The following is a 12,209-nucleotide window of genomic DNA, read 5'->3' on the forward strand; positions in this document are numbered from 1 at the left end:
AACCTTATATTGTACATGATATACAACCTTATATTGTAAATGATATACAACCTTATATTGTACATGATATACAACCTTATATTGTAAATAATATACAACCTTATATTGTAAATGATATACAACCTTATATTGTAAATAATATACAACCTTATATTGTAAATGATATACAACCTTATATTGTAAATGATATACAACCTTATATTGTAAATGATATACAACCTTATATTGTAAATGATATACAACCTTATATTGTAAATAATATACAACCTTATATTGTAAATGATATACAACCTTATATTGTAAATAATATACAACCTTATATTGTAAATGATATACAACCTTATATTGTAAATGATATACAACCTTATATTGTAAATAATATACAACCTTATATTGTAAATAATATACAACCTTATATTGTAAATAATATACAACCTTATATTGTAAATGATATACAACCTTATATTGTAAATGATATACAACCTTATATTGTAAATGATATACAACCTTATATTGTAAATAATATACAACCTTATATTGTAAATGATATACAACCTTATATTGTAAATAATATACAACCTTATATTGTAAATAATATACAACCTTATATTGTAAATGATATACAACCTTATATTGTAAATAATATACAAACTTATATTGTAAATGATATACAACCTTATATTGTAAATAATATACAACCTTATATTGTAAATAATATACAACCTTATATTGTAAATAATATACAACCTTATATTGTAAATGATATACAACCTTATATTGTAAATAATATACAACCTTATATTGTAAATAATATACAACCTTATATTGTAAATGATATACAACCTTATATTGTAAATAATATACAACCTTATATTGTAAATAATATACAACCTTATATTGTAAATGATATACAACCTTATATTGTAAATGATATACAACCTTATATTGTAAATAATATACAACCTTATATTGTAAATGATATACAACCTTATATTGTAAATGATATACAACCTTATATTGTAAATGATATACAACCTTATATTGTAAATAATATACAACCTTATATTGTAAATAATATACAACCTTATATTGTAAATGATATACAACCTTATATTGTAAATGATATACAACCTTATATTGTAAATAATATACAACCTTATATTGTAAATAATATACAACCTTATATTGTAAATGATATACAACCTTATATTGTAAATGATATACAACCTTATATTGTAAATAATATACAACCTTATATTGTAAATGATATACAACCTTATATTGTAAATAATATACAACCTTATATTGTAAATGATATACAACCTTATATTGTAAATAATATACAACCTTATATTGTAAATAATATACAACCTTATATTGTAAATGATATACAACCTTATATTGTAAATAATATACAACCTTATATTGTAAATGATATACAACCTTATATTGTAAATGATATACAACCTTATATTGTAAATGATATACAACCTTATATTGTAAATAATATACAACCTTATATTGTAAATGATATACAACCTTATATTGTAAATGATATACAACCTTATATTGTAAATAATATACAACCTTATATTGTAAATAATATACAACCTGATATTCTAAATGATATACAACCTTATATTGTAAATAATATACAACCTTATATTGTAAATGATATACAACCTTATATTGTAAATAATATACAACCTTATATTGTAAATGATATACAACCTTATATTGTAAATAATATACAACCTTATATTGTAAATAATATACAACCTTATATTGTAAATAATATACAACCTTATATTGTAAATGATATACAACCTTATATTGTAAATGATATACAACCTTATATTGTAAATGATATACAACCTTATATTGTAAATGATATACAACCTTATATTGTAAATGATATACAACCTTATATTGTAAATAATATACAACCTTATATTGTAAATGATATACAACCTTATATTGTAAATAATATACAACCTTATATTGTAAATGATATACAACCTTATATTGTAAATGATATACAACCTTATATTGTAAATAATATACAACCTTATATTGTAAATAATATACAACCTTATATTGTAAATGATATACAACCTTATATTGTAAATAATATACAACCTTATATTGTAAATAATATACAACCTTATATTGTAAATGATATACAACCTTATATTGTAAATGATATACAACCTTATATTGTAAATGATATACAACCTTATATTGTAAATGATATACAACCTTATATTGTAAATGATATACAACCTTATATTGTAAATGATATACAACCTTATATTGTAAATAATATACAACCTTATATTGTAAATGATATACAACCTTATATTGTAAATGATATACAACCTTATATTGTAAATGATATACAACCTTATATTGTAAATGATATACAACCTTATATTGTAAATGATATACAACCTTATATTGTAAATAATATACAACCTTATATTGTAAATAATATACAACCTTATATTGTAAATGATATACAACCTTATATTGTAAATAATATACAACCTTATATTGTAAATAATATACAACCTTATATTGTAAATGATATACAACCTTATATTGTAAATGATATACAACCTTATATTGTAAATAATATACAACCTTATATTGTAAATGATATACAACCTTATATTGTAAATGATATACAACCTTATATTGTAAATGATATACAACCTTATATTGTAAATGATATACAACCTTATATTGTAAATGATATACAACCTTATATTGTAAATGATATACAACCTTATATTGTAAATGATATACAACCTTATATTGTAAATAATATACAACCTTATATTGTAAATGATATACAACCTTATATTGTAAATGATATACAACATTATATTGTAAATGATATACAACCTTATATTGTAAATGATATACAACCTTATATTGTAAATGATATACAACCTTATATTGTAAATAATATACAACCTGATATTCTACAGGATATTCTCACGGGTTCATGTTGTCATGGTGACGGGGTGGAGCGTCTGAGGGTTCTGGTTCTTGGGGAGGTTGGTGCACTATGGCGCCACCTGATGGTGCAGTGGAACTAATTCAAACGTCAGCCACAGGGAGCGCTCCTGGAAAACCTCAGTGAAATATTGTGTGTCTGTCCGTCTGTACATCTGTCTGTCTGTCTGTCTGTCTGTCTGTCTGTCTGACCCCCTGGAACTTCCAGAAGGACCTCCAGGGAATCTCCCGACCCCAAGGTGAGAACCTTGGACCACTGGTTGCATCGGGAGATAATGAAATGTGATCTTTAAAATAAAGATGGCGGTACCTCCATCACGACGGCCTGGAAAACTGTGGAGTCACGTCCCAAAAACCAGCATGGGAGGCGCGTGCGTGCGTCGTGCGCGGGGAAAGGGCGGGGCCAGCGGACCGGAAGAGAGAGAGAGAGAGAGCGAGAGACAGAGAGAGAGAGACAGAGAGAGAGAGAGAGAGAGAGAGCGAGAGACAGAGAGAGAGAGACAGAGAGAGAGAGAGAGAGAGAGACAGAGAGAGAGAGAGAGAGAGAGAGCGAGAGAGAGAGAGAGCGAGAGACAGAGAGAGAGAGACAGAGAGAGAGAGAGAGAGAGACAGAGAGAGAGAGAGAGAGAGAGAGACAGAGAGAGAGAGACAGAGAGCGAGAGAGAGAGAGACAGAGAGCGAGAGAGAGCGAGACAGAGAGAGAGAGAGAGAGAGAGACAGAGAGAGAGAGAGACAGAGAGAGACAGAGAGAGAGAGAGACAGAGAGAGAGAGAGACAGAGAGAGAGAGAGAGAGACAGAGAGAGCGAGAGAGAGAGAGACAGAGAGAGAGAGAGACAGAGAGAGAGAGAGACAGAGAGAGAGAGAGAGAGAGAGAGACAGAGAGAGCGAGAGACAGAGAGAGAGAGAGAGAGAGAGAGACAGAGAGAGCGAGAGAGAGAGAGACAGAGAGAGAGAGACAGAGAGAGAGACAGAGAGAGAGAGAGAGAGAGCGAGACAGAGAGAGAGAGAGAGAGAGACAGAGAGCGAGAGACAGAGCGAGCGCGCCCTCCGTCCCTCCAGCAGTGTGTTCGGCTCGTTTCTCTTGGACTACGAGGATTAGAACCGAACCTCCCAGGACCGGATTGTTGGAACCACATCTCCTTCTTCCACTGCTTCATCCGAACATCTGCTGTGAGTCCACCTAAATCCGGTTCTAATGTGGTTCTAACCTGGTTCTAATATGGTTCTGACCTGCTTTTCATGCGGTTTTAACCGGCTTTGCATGTGGTTCTAACCTTGTTCTAATGTGCTTGTAATGTGGTTCTAACCTGCTTCTAATGTGCTTCTAGTCTAGTTCTAAATAGATCTTACCTGGTTCTAATGTGGTTTGAGGTAGCAGTCATAATGTAGTAATAATATAGTAATATGCTTTAATAAAGCAGTATTAATGCACTTATATACCTGTAATAATTCCGTTATATGTCTGTAATACAGCTGTAATAATGCAGTTATATATCTGTAACATTTCTGTAATATGCCTGTAATACAGCAGTGGAAAAAGTGCTGGGCTATAGTAGTGATAATGTGGTTATATACACATATTGTAGTAATAATATAGTAATATAGCGTTAATATAGTAATATAGCGTTAATATAGCAGTAATACTGCAGTTATATACTTGTAATAATGCAGTTATATACCTGTATTACAGCAGTAATAATGCAGTTGTATCATGAAGCTATAACAGTAAAATACCATGAACTTAAGGGTCCCTTGTATTGACAAGGGACCCTCTGACAAGGGATGATTTTATTGATTAACTGACAAAGATCCATTGGCGTTCCCACTGGTCTGTTGCAGTTCACAACATCTGGAATGTGACATCACATCACATTCCAGATGCTATGGAATGTGATGTGATGTCATATCATATTCCACATGATATTTGACATCATTATGTCTTCCAGATTCCACATGATATCATATTATATTCCCGATTACACGTGATATATGACATCATATCACATTCCAGATTCCCCATGATATATTACATCATATCACATTCCAGATTCCCCATGATTTTGACATATCACATTCCATATTCCAGATTCCACATGATATATGACATCATATCACGTTCCAGATTCCACATAACATATGACATATCACATTCCCGATTCCACATGATATATGGCATCATGTCATATTCCAGATTCCACATGATATATGACATTATAGCACAATCCAGATTCCTCATGATGTATGACATCATATCATATTCCGGATTCCACATGAAATATGACCTCATATCACATTCCCGATTCCACATGATATATGACATCATGTCACATTCCAGATACCACATGATATATTACATCATATCAAATTACAGATTCCACATGATATATTACATCATATCACATTCCACATCCCAGATTCCACATATGACATCACATGCCAGATTCCACATGATATATGACATCACATTCCATATTCCAGATTCCACATGATATATGACATCATATCACACTCCAGATTCCACATGATATATGACATCACATCGCATTCCAGATTTCACCAGATATGGCTTATCACTTTCAAGATTCCACATGATATATAACATATCACATTCCAGATTCCCCATGATATATTACATCATATCACATTCCATATTCCAGATTCCACATGATATATGACATCATATCATATTCCGGATTCCACATGAAATATGACCTCATATCACATTCCCGATTCCACATGATATATGACATCATGTCACATTCCAGATACCACATGATATATTACATCATATCAAATTACAGATTCCACATGATATATTACATCATATCACATTCCACATCCCAGATTCCACATATGACATCACATTCCATATTCCAGATTCCACATGATATATGACATCATATCACACTCCAGATTCCACATGATATATGACATCACATCGCATTCCAGATTCCAGATTCCAAATATGACATCACATTCCATATTCCCGATTCCACATGATATGAAATCATATCACATTGCATATTCCACATGATATGATATCTTATCACATTCCAGATTCCAGATTTCACCAGATATGGCTTATCACTTTCAAGGTTCCACATGATATATAACATATCACATTCCATATTCCTGATTCCACATGATATGACGTCATATCACATTCCATATTCCACATGATGTGACATCTTTTCACATTCGAGATTCCACATGATATATTACATCATATCACATTCCAGATTCCACATGATATGACATATCACACTCCAGATTCCACATGATATATGACATCACATCGCATTCCAGATTCCAGATTCCACATATGACATCACATTCCATATTCCCGATTCCACATGATATGACATCATATCACATTCCATATTCCACATGATATGACATCTTATCACATTCCAGATTCCAGATTTCACCAGATATGGCTTATCACTTTCAAGGTTCCACATGATATATAACATATCACATTCCATATTCCTGATTCCACATGATATGACGTCATATCACATTCCATATTCCACATGATGTGACATCTTTTCACATTCGAGATTCCACATGATATATTACATCATATCACATTCCAGATTCCACATGATATGACATATCACACTCCAGATTCCACATGATATATGACATCACATCGCATTCCAGATTCCAGATTCCACATATGACATCACATTCCATATTCCCGATTCCACATGATATGACATCATATCACATTCCATATTCCACATGATATGACATCTTATCACATTCCAGATTCCAGATTTCACCAGATATGGCTTATCACTTTCAAGATTCCACATGATATATAACATATCACATTCCAGATCCCAGGTTCCACATGATATTTGACATCATATCACATTCCGTATTCCAGATTCCACATGATATATGACATCATATCACATTCCATATTCCAGATTCCACATGATATATGACATCACATCGCATTCCATATTCCACATATGACATCACATTCCATATTCCCGATTCCACATGATATGACATCATATCACATTCCATATTCCACATGATATGACATCTTATCACATTCCATATTTCACAAGATATGGCATATCACTTTCAAGATTCCACATGATATATAACATATCACATTCCATATTCCAGATTCCACATGATATATGACATCATATCACATTCTATATTCCATATTCCACCTGATATATGATATCATATCGCATATCCCAGATTCCACATATGACATCAAATCACATTCCATATTGCAGATTCCACATGATATATACACATCATATTCCATATGTTGTTGAATGTGATATGATATCATATACCACATTGTGTTGTTTTACATTACATTATATATCATCTATTACATCCAGCTGAATATGAGTTGGTAGCTCCTTTCTCTGTGTGGTGACTTGCTCGAGGGCACGTGGGCAGGGCTGTCTGCAGGTGAGCGCTTGCTCTCGCACTTTTCGGCCATCGAGTCCATAAGTCTTGCATGTGCTCGCTCCACATCAGCACAATTCTCTTTCATGTCCCATTTCCATGGGAATGCTTTGTGGTCAAAAGTTTGCAGAAAAACAAAGAAACCACAACAACACAGGGAAGAGAGAAAGAGAGGGTGGAAAGAAGAGAAGAACAGTAGGAAAGAAGTGGAAAAGAAGGAACGGACAAGAAGCAAACAAGAAAACATGCTACATGTTGATATTATCGTATGTTACCTGTTACATGCTTAGTGCTAAATGTTGATATTATCATACTAAATGCTCTTGTCTGACTCTCATCTCTTTGTCTGTTGTTTGTTGTTTTCCATCTCAACCCGTCGTCTACAGTCGTCCTCATGTTGCAATGAATTGTGGGATACACTCAACAAATACAGAAACCACATTATTTCACCAGATTTACAATGTCATCCTGGTACTTGTCACGTACCATGGTGTAACCAAGCACTAGCGTGTCGCTCCAGCAGCTGTTTCCATGGTTACCGTCACCCACTCAACCATTTGGTCGTTTCTCCAAAAGATTTTCGAAGATCAACTGTAATTTAACTGTAAAACTGCAGCTGTCTCCTGCCTCCTACACTGTCTCCTACCTCCTACACTGTCTCCTACCTCCTACACTGTCTCTCACACTGTGTCCTGCTTCCTCCACTGCCTCCTACCCCCTACACTGTCTCCTACCTCCGAGACTGTCTCCTGCCTCCTACACTGTCTCCTACCTCCTAGACTGTCCCCTGCCTCCTACCCTGTATCCTAGCTCCTACACTGTCTCCTGTCTCCTACACTGTATCCTAGCTCCTTCACTGTCTCCTACCTCCTACACTGTCTCCTACCTGCAAGCCTGTCTCCCAGCTCCTACACTGTCCCCTAGCTCCTAGACTGTCTCCTGCCTCCTACACTGTCTCCTAGGTCCTACACTGTCTCCTAGCTCCTACAGTGTCCTAGCTCCTAGACTGTCTCCTATCCCCTAGACCAGGGGTCGGCAACCCGTGGCTCCAGAGCCGCATGTGGCTCTTTCATCCCTCTGCCGTGGCTCCCTGTGGCTTTGAGAAAATAGTGTGAATAAATAATGGCTATTTATTTTAAATACATTTTATATTATTTAGTTAATTTTTTCAATGTAATAGTTATGATTCTCGAGATTTAGGAGATCTTGTAATATTGAAATGAAACGTGTTTTAATAATTTGTCGCAAAATATGTGTCGCACCTTGTATGCGCCACCTGTTGCCGACAGGCTGGTGACTTATTTTGAGCTCTCCAACCCCGGTAAGCTAACCATGGATACGTGCAAAAAAATAAAAGTTTCTGAGGAAAACAGAACGTTAAAGTTTGTTTCATGGAATGCGGAGTGGAATCGAGACATGGAATGCCATTCCCAACACCTATTTGAACATGAACAAGTACGCATTTGGGGTCCTGTCCATCTTTGGATCAACATACTTGTGCGAGCAAGTGTTTTCCACCATGAACTTCATAAACAGCAAAAATCTGTCGCGACTCACTGATGACAGCTAACAGTCATGTGTGAGGCTCAAAGTGACATCATACAGCCTGGATATGGAGAAGCTCTGCAGTGAAGTTCAAGGGAAGAAATCGCATTAAGCAGGTGAGAGAAACAAGCTATTAATTTTGCAAATATAGATATTTACATGGGACCCTGAACTGATGTAGTTGTGTTTCATATTCAGGTCGACGCTTGACTGTGGCACACGACTGAGGAAATAGTCGCGGATGACGCCACACTGAAATAGACTTAAGTCGTGATAAAACATAAACTAACATTTTTTTGCCCCTTATAATTAAAGTGAATATTTATTTTTTTCAAATCCACAAATAAGTGAAGGACCTGCATTTTATATTTTATTTCAAGGAAAAATTATATGTGCCAGTATTCTTTTTTTTTGAGTTAAAAAGAACTTAGTGTTTTGCTGTGTCAAGCACAGCAAATGCAACAAACTCCTAAATGCAACAAACTACAGTTCTTATATACAGTACATAGCATAAGTATAATAAAACTATACTGTATATCCAGTGTTATCTTCATGAAAGCGGTCAAATACATTTTGCGGCTCCAGGTGGGTTTTATTTGGTGGGAATCACGCCCAAATGGCTCTTTTAATGCTGAAGGATGCCGACCCCTGCCCTAGACTGTCTCCTGCCTCCTACACTGTCTTCTACCTCCTAGACTATCTCCTACCTCTTAAACTGTTTCCTAGCTAACTAGACTATCTCCTACCTCCTACACTGTTTCCTGCCTCCAACACTGTCTCATAGCTCCTACACTGTCCTCTCCTCCTTGACCAGGGGTGTCCAAACTTTATTCACTGAGGGCCACATACAGAAAAGTATACGAAGGGCTGGGCCACTCACTAGAGGTGAGGTATATCACCTCACCTATTGTGTATTAAAGTTAGCAAAATCAATCAAATGAAGGTAAATTATGCTTGATAATTGAATATGCTTAAAGAAAAAACAGCCTACATCACAGCTTTCTATTAATGAGTTTTCATTTATTTTGTTACAAAAATGGTTGTCAGCACATTGTCGAAACAGCAGCCTCAGATTGCTTCTTAGGATGGTGATCCCCCTTCACAGCCATGTATAAAGGGGAAATATAAGGGGAAAAGGGGATGGGTATATTTCAAGCTTGTTGTGCAAATACGTTTTTGGGCTTGTTAACACATCAACTATCGTTTGTTAGAACATGTTCTCAACTTAAATTGACTGGATTTATTAAGTCATTGGGCTTATTAACACATGAATGCTGTGTAATATATTTTTAACTCATCTATCATGGGAACAGTGTTGCACTCATTGGGAGCAGTGATGCTGCGCTTTGGACTGAAGGATGGTTGGCAGGTCAGGAGTAAGTTTGGTGGTTGAGATGCAAATTGCTCATTTTGGTTCTCAATCTGCTTTTGTACAGAGTAAACAGAGAAAATGTTTGATTGTATGTTGAGCTGAACAGACTAATTTTTTTTCCAAGCTCCGGTAGAAGTCGGGTAGGGAGAGAAGCTGATGTTGATTCTTCAGAGCATTATCACACTGCAATTCGATAAGTTCTAATTGTAGACTCTCTTCTGGCCCATTAGGAAGGGAGTCGAGAACAGATGAATTTCTTTCTCAAGGACAGAAAAATCTTGGAAGGGCTGAATGAATTCTATCACGAGTGATCGCTGCAGCACGGAGCCGCAACTTAGCCAGCACACATCAGAATGGGAGAGTTGGTCCCCGTATTCAGCATCGACATCAGATAAGAAAGCTTGAAATTCTATGTGGTAGAGCCCTCGTGCTCTAATTATGTTGACAGTTTTCACAACAGTGTTCATCACATCGCCAAGCTTGACTGTCTTGGCACAGAGGGCTTCTTGGTGGATGATACAGTACATTTTAACAGCCTCACCTCCACTCTCTTGCACCTTGGCGCACACCATAGAGGCCATTCCTTTGTGCTCGCCTGTCATTGCTGGAGCCCCATCCGTTGTAACTCCACCTAGCTTGTCCCATTTAAGTCCCGTCTTGTCAATTGCATCAGACACAGCTTCCAAAATGTCCTGACCTGTTGTGCCCTTTATACTCCTAAGATCAAGCAGCTCCTCCGTAATGCAAAAGTTATCGTCAACTTTCTGCAAAAACATTAACAGCTGTGTCTGTGGCATCTGTGCTCTCAACACATGCAATTGTGTAAAAATCAAAAGCACAAGCTTTATCTGACACTTCATGTTTTAAGTTAGCTGACAAGTCTTTGATTCGCCGCACAACTGTATTGTGGACATGCTCAGGTTTTTGAATTCTCGTTCTTTGATTGCTCTTGTTTTGTGGAGAAGCTGCCTTGTTCAAGTAGCTCCACCTAGTGTTAAAACTCAGAAGTACAATACAGTCAAGTTCAAGTTTCATGTGTGGGCCATATTCCATTATATTCTTGGAATTTGCTGCTGGCCAATTAAAAATGGACCACGTGCCGCAGTTGGCCCGCGAGCCGTAGTTTGGACACCCCTGTCCGAGACTGTCTCCTAGCTCCTACACTGTCTCCTACCTCTGAGACGGACTTCTAGACTGTCTTTGAGCTCCTCGACTGTCTCCTAGCTCCTCCTCAGTACCTCACCCCACCTCACCCCTCTCCGCCCTGACCTGCCTCTCCCTGCCTCATCCCACTCTGCCCTGACCCACCCCACCTTTCCTCACCTCACCCCACCCCAGCCCATCTCACCTCTTCTCATCTGTGTGTATGGAGCCTAGGATTCAAACCTCATCACATTCAAACAGTAGCTTTGTTTTCTGCCACGATCCAGGGCAAACAGGAAGTGACCTTGAGAAGAGGAAGTCCAACTTCCTGGTGACATCATCGGTTTGGCAGTCTGGTGTTTTATTCATACCCTGAGCCTAAAAATAGATGGTTTATTCTGTGTTTAATAATATAGCTTTATACAGTATGTTAATCATGAAGTTACATTTTAGACACAGGGAACTGGGTTTTACATTTGGTCCGTTGGATGGTTGGCTGGATAGTCGGTTAGTTGGATGGTCGGTTGGTTGGATAGTCTGTAGGAGGGTGGGTCAGTTGGATGGCTGTTCCGTTGAATAGTCGGTCGGTCGGTTGGATAGCCGGCCAGTTGGATGGTCAGTCAGTTGGATGGTTGGTTGGATGGTGGGTCAGTTGGATGACTGTTCGGTTGAATAGTCGGTCAG

At 36.4% G+C, this 12,209-nt stretch overlaps 1 protein-coding gene across 1 annotated transcript in view; it reads left to right on the forward strand.

Annotated features, from left to right (window-relative positions):
- The first annotated feature begins 3,476 nt into the window (after positions 1-3,476).
- pea15 (proliferation and apoptosis adaptor protein 15) overlaps positions 3,477-12,209 on the forward strand; it is a 42,376-nt gene continuing 33,643 nt past the window's right edge. Inside the window, exon 1 of the mRNA XM_080022986.1 lies at positions 3,477-4,192. The gene's annotated coding sequence lies outside the window, so the exon portion shown is untranslated. The remainder of the gene's footprint in view (positions 4,193-12,209) is intronic.

This window comes from Zeus faber, assembly GCF_960531495.2.
Source record: "Zeus faber genome assembly, chromosome: 22".
In the NCBI taxonomy this organism is placed as follows: domain Eukaryota; kingdom Metazoa; phylum Chordata; class Actinopteri; order Zeiformes; family Zeidae; genus Zeus; species Zeus faber.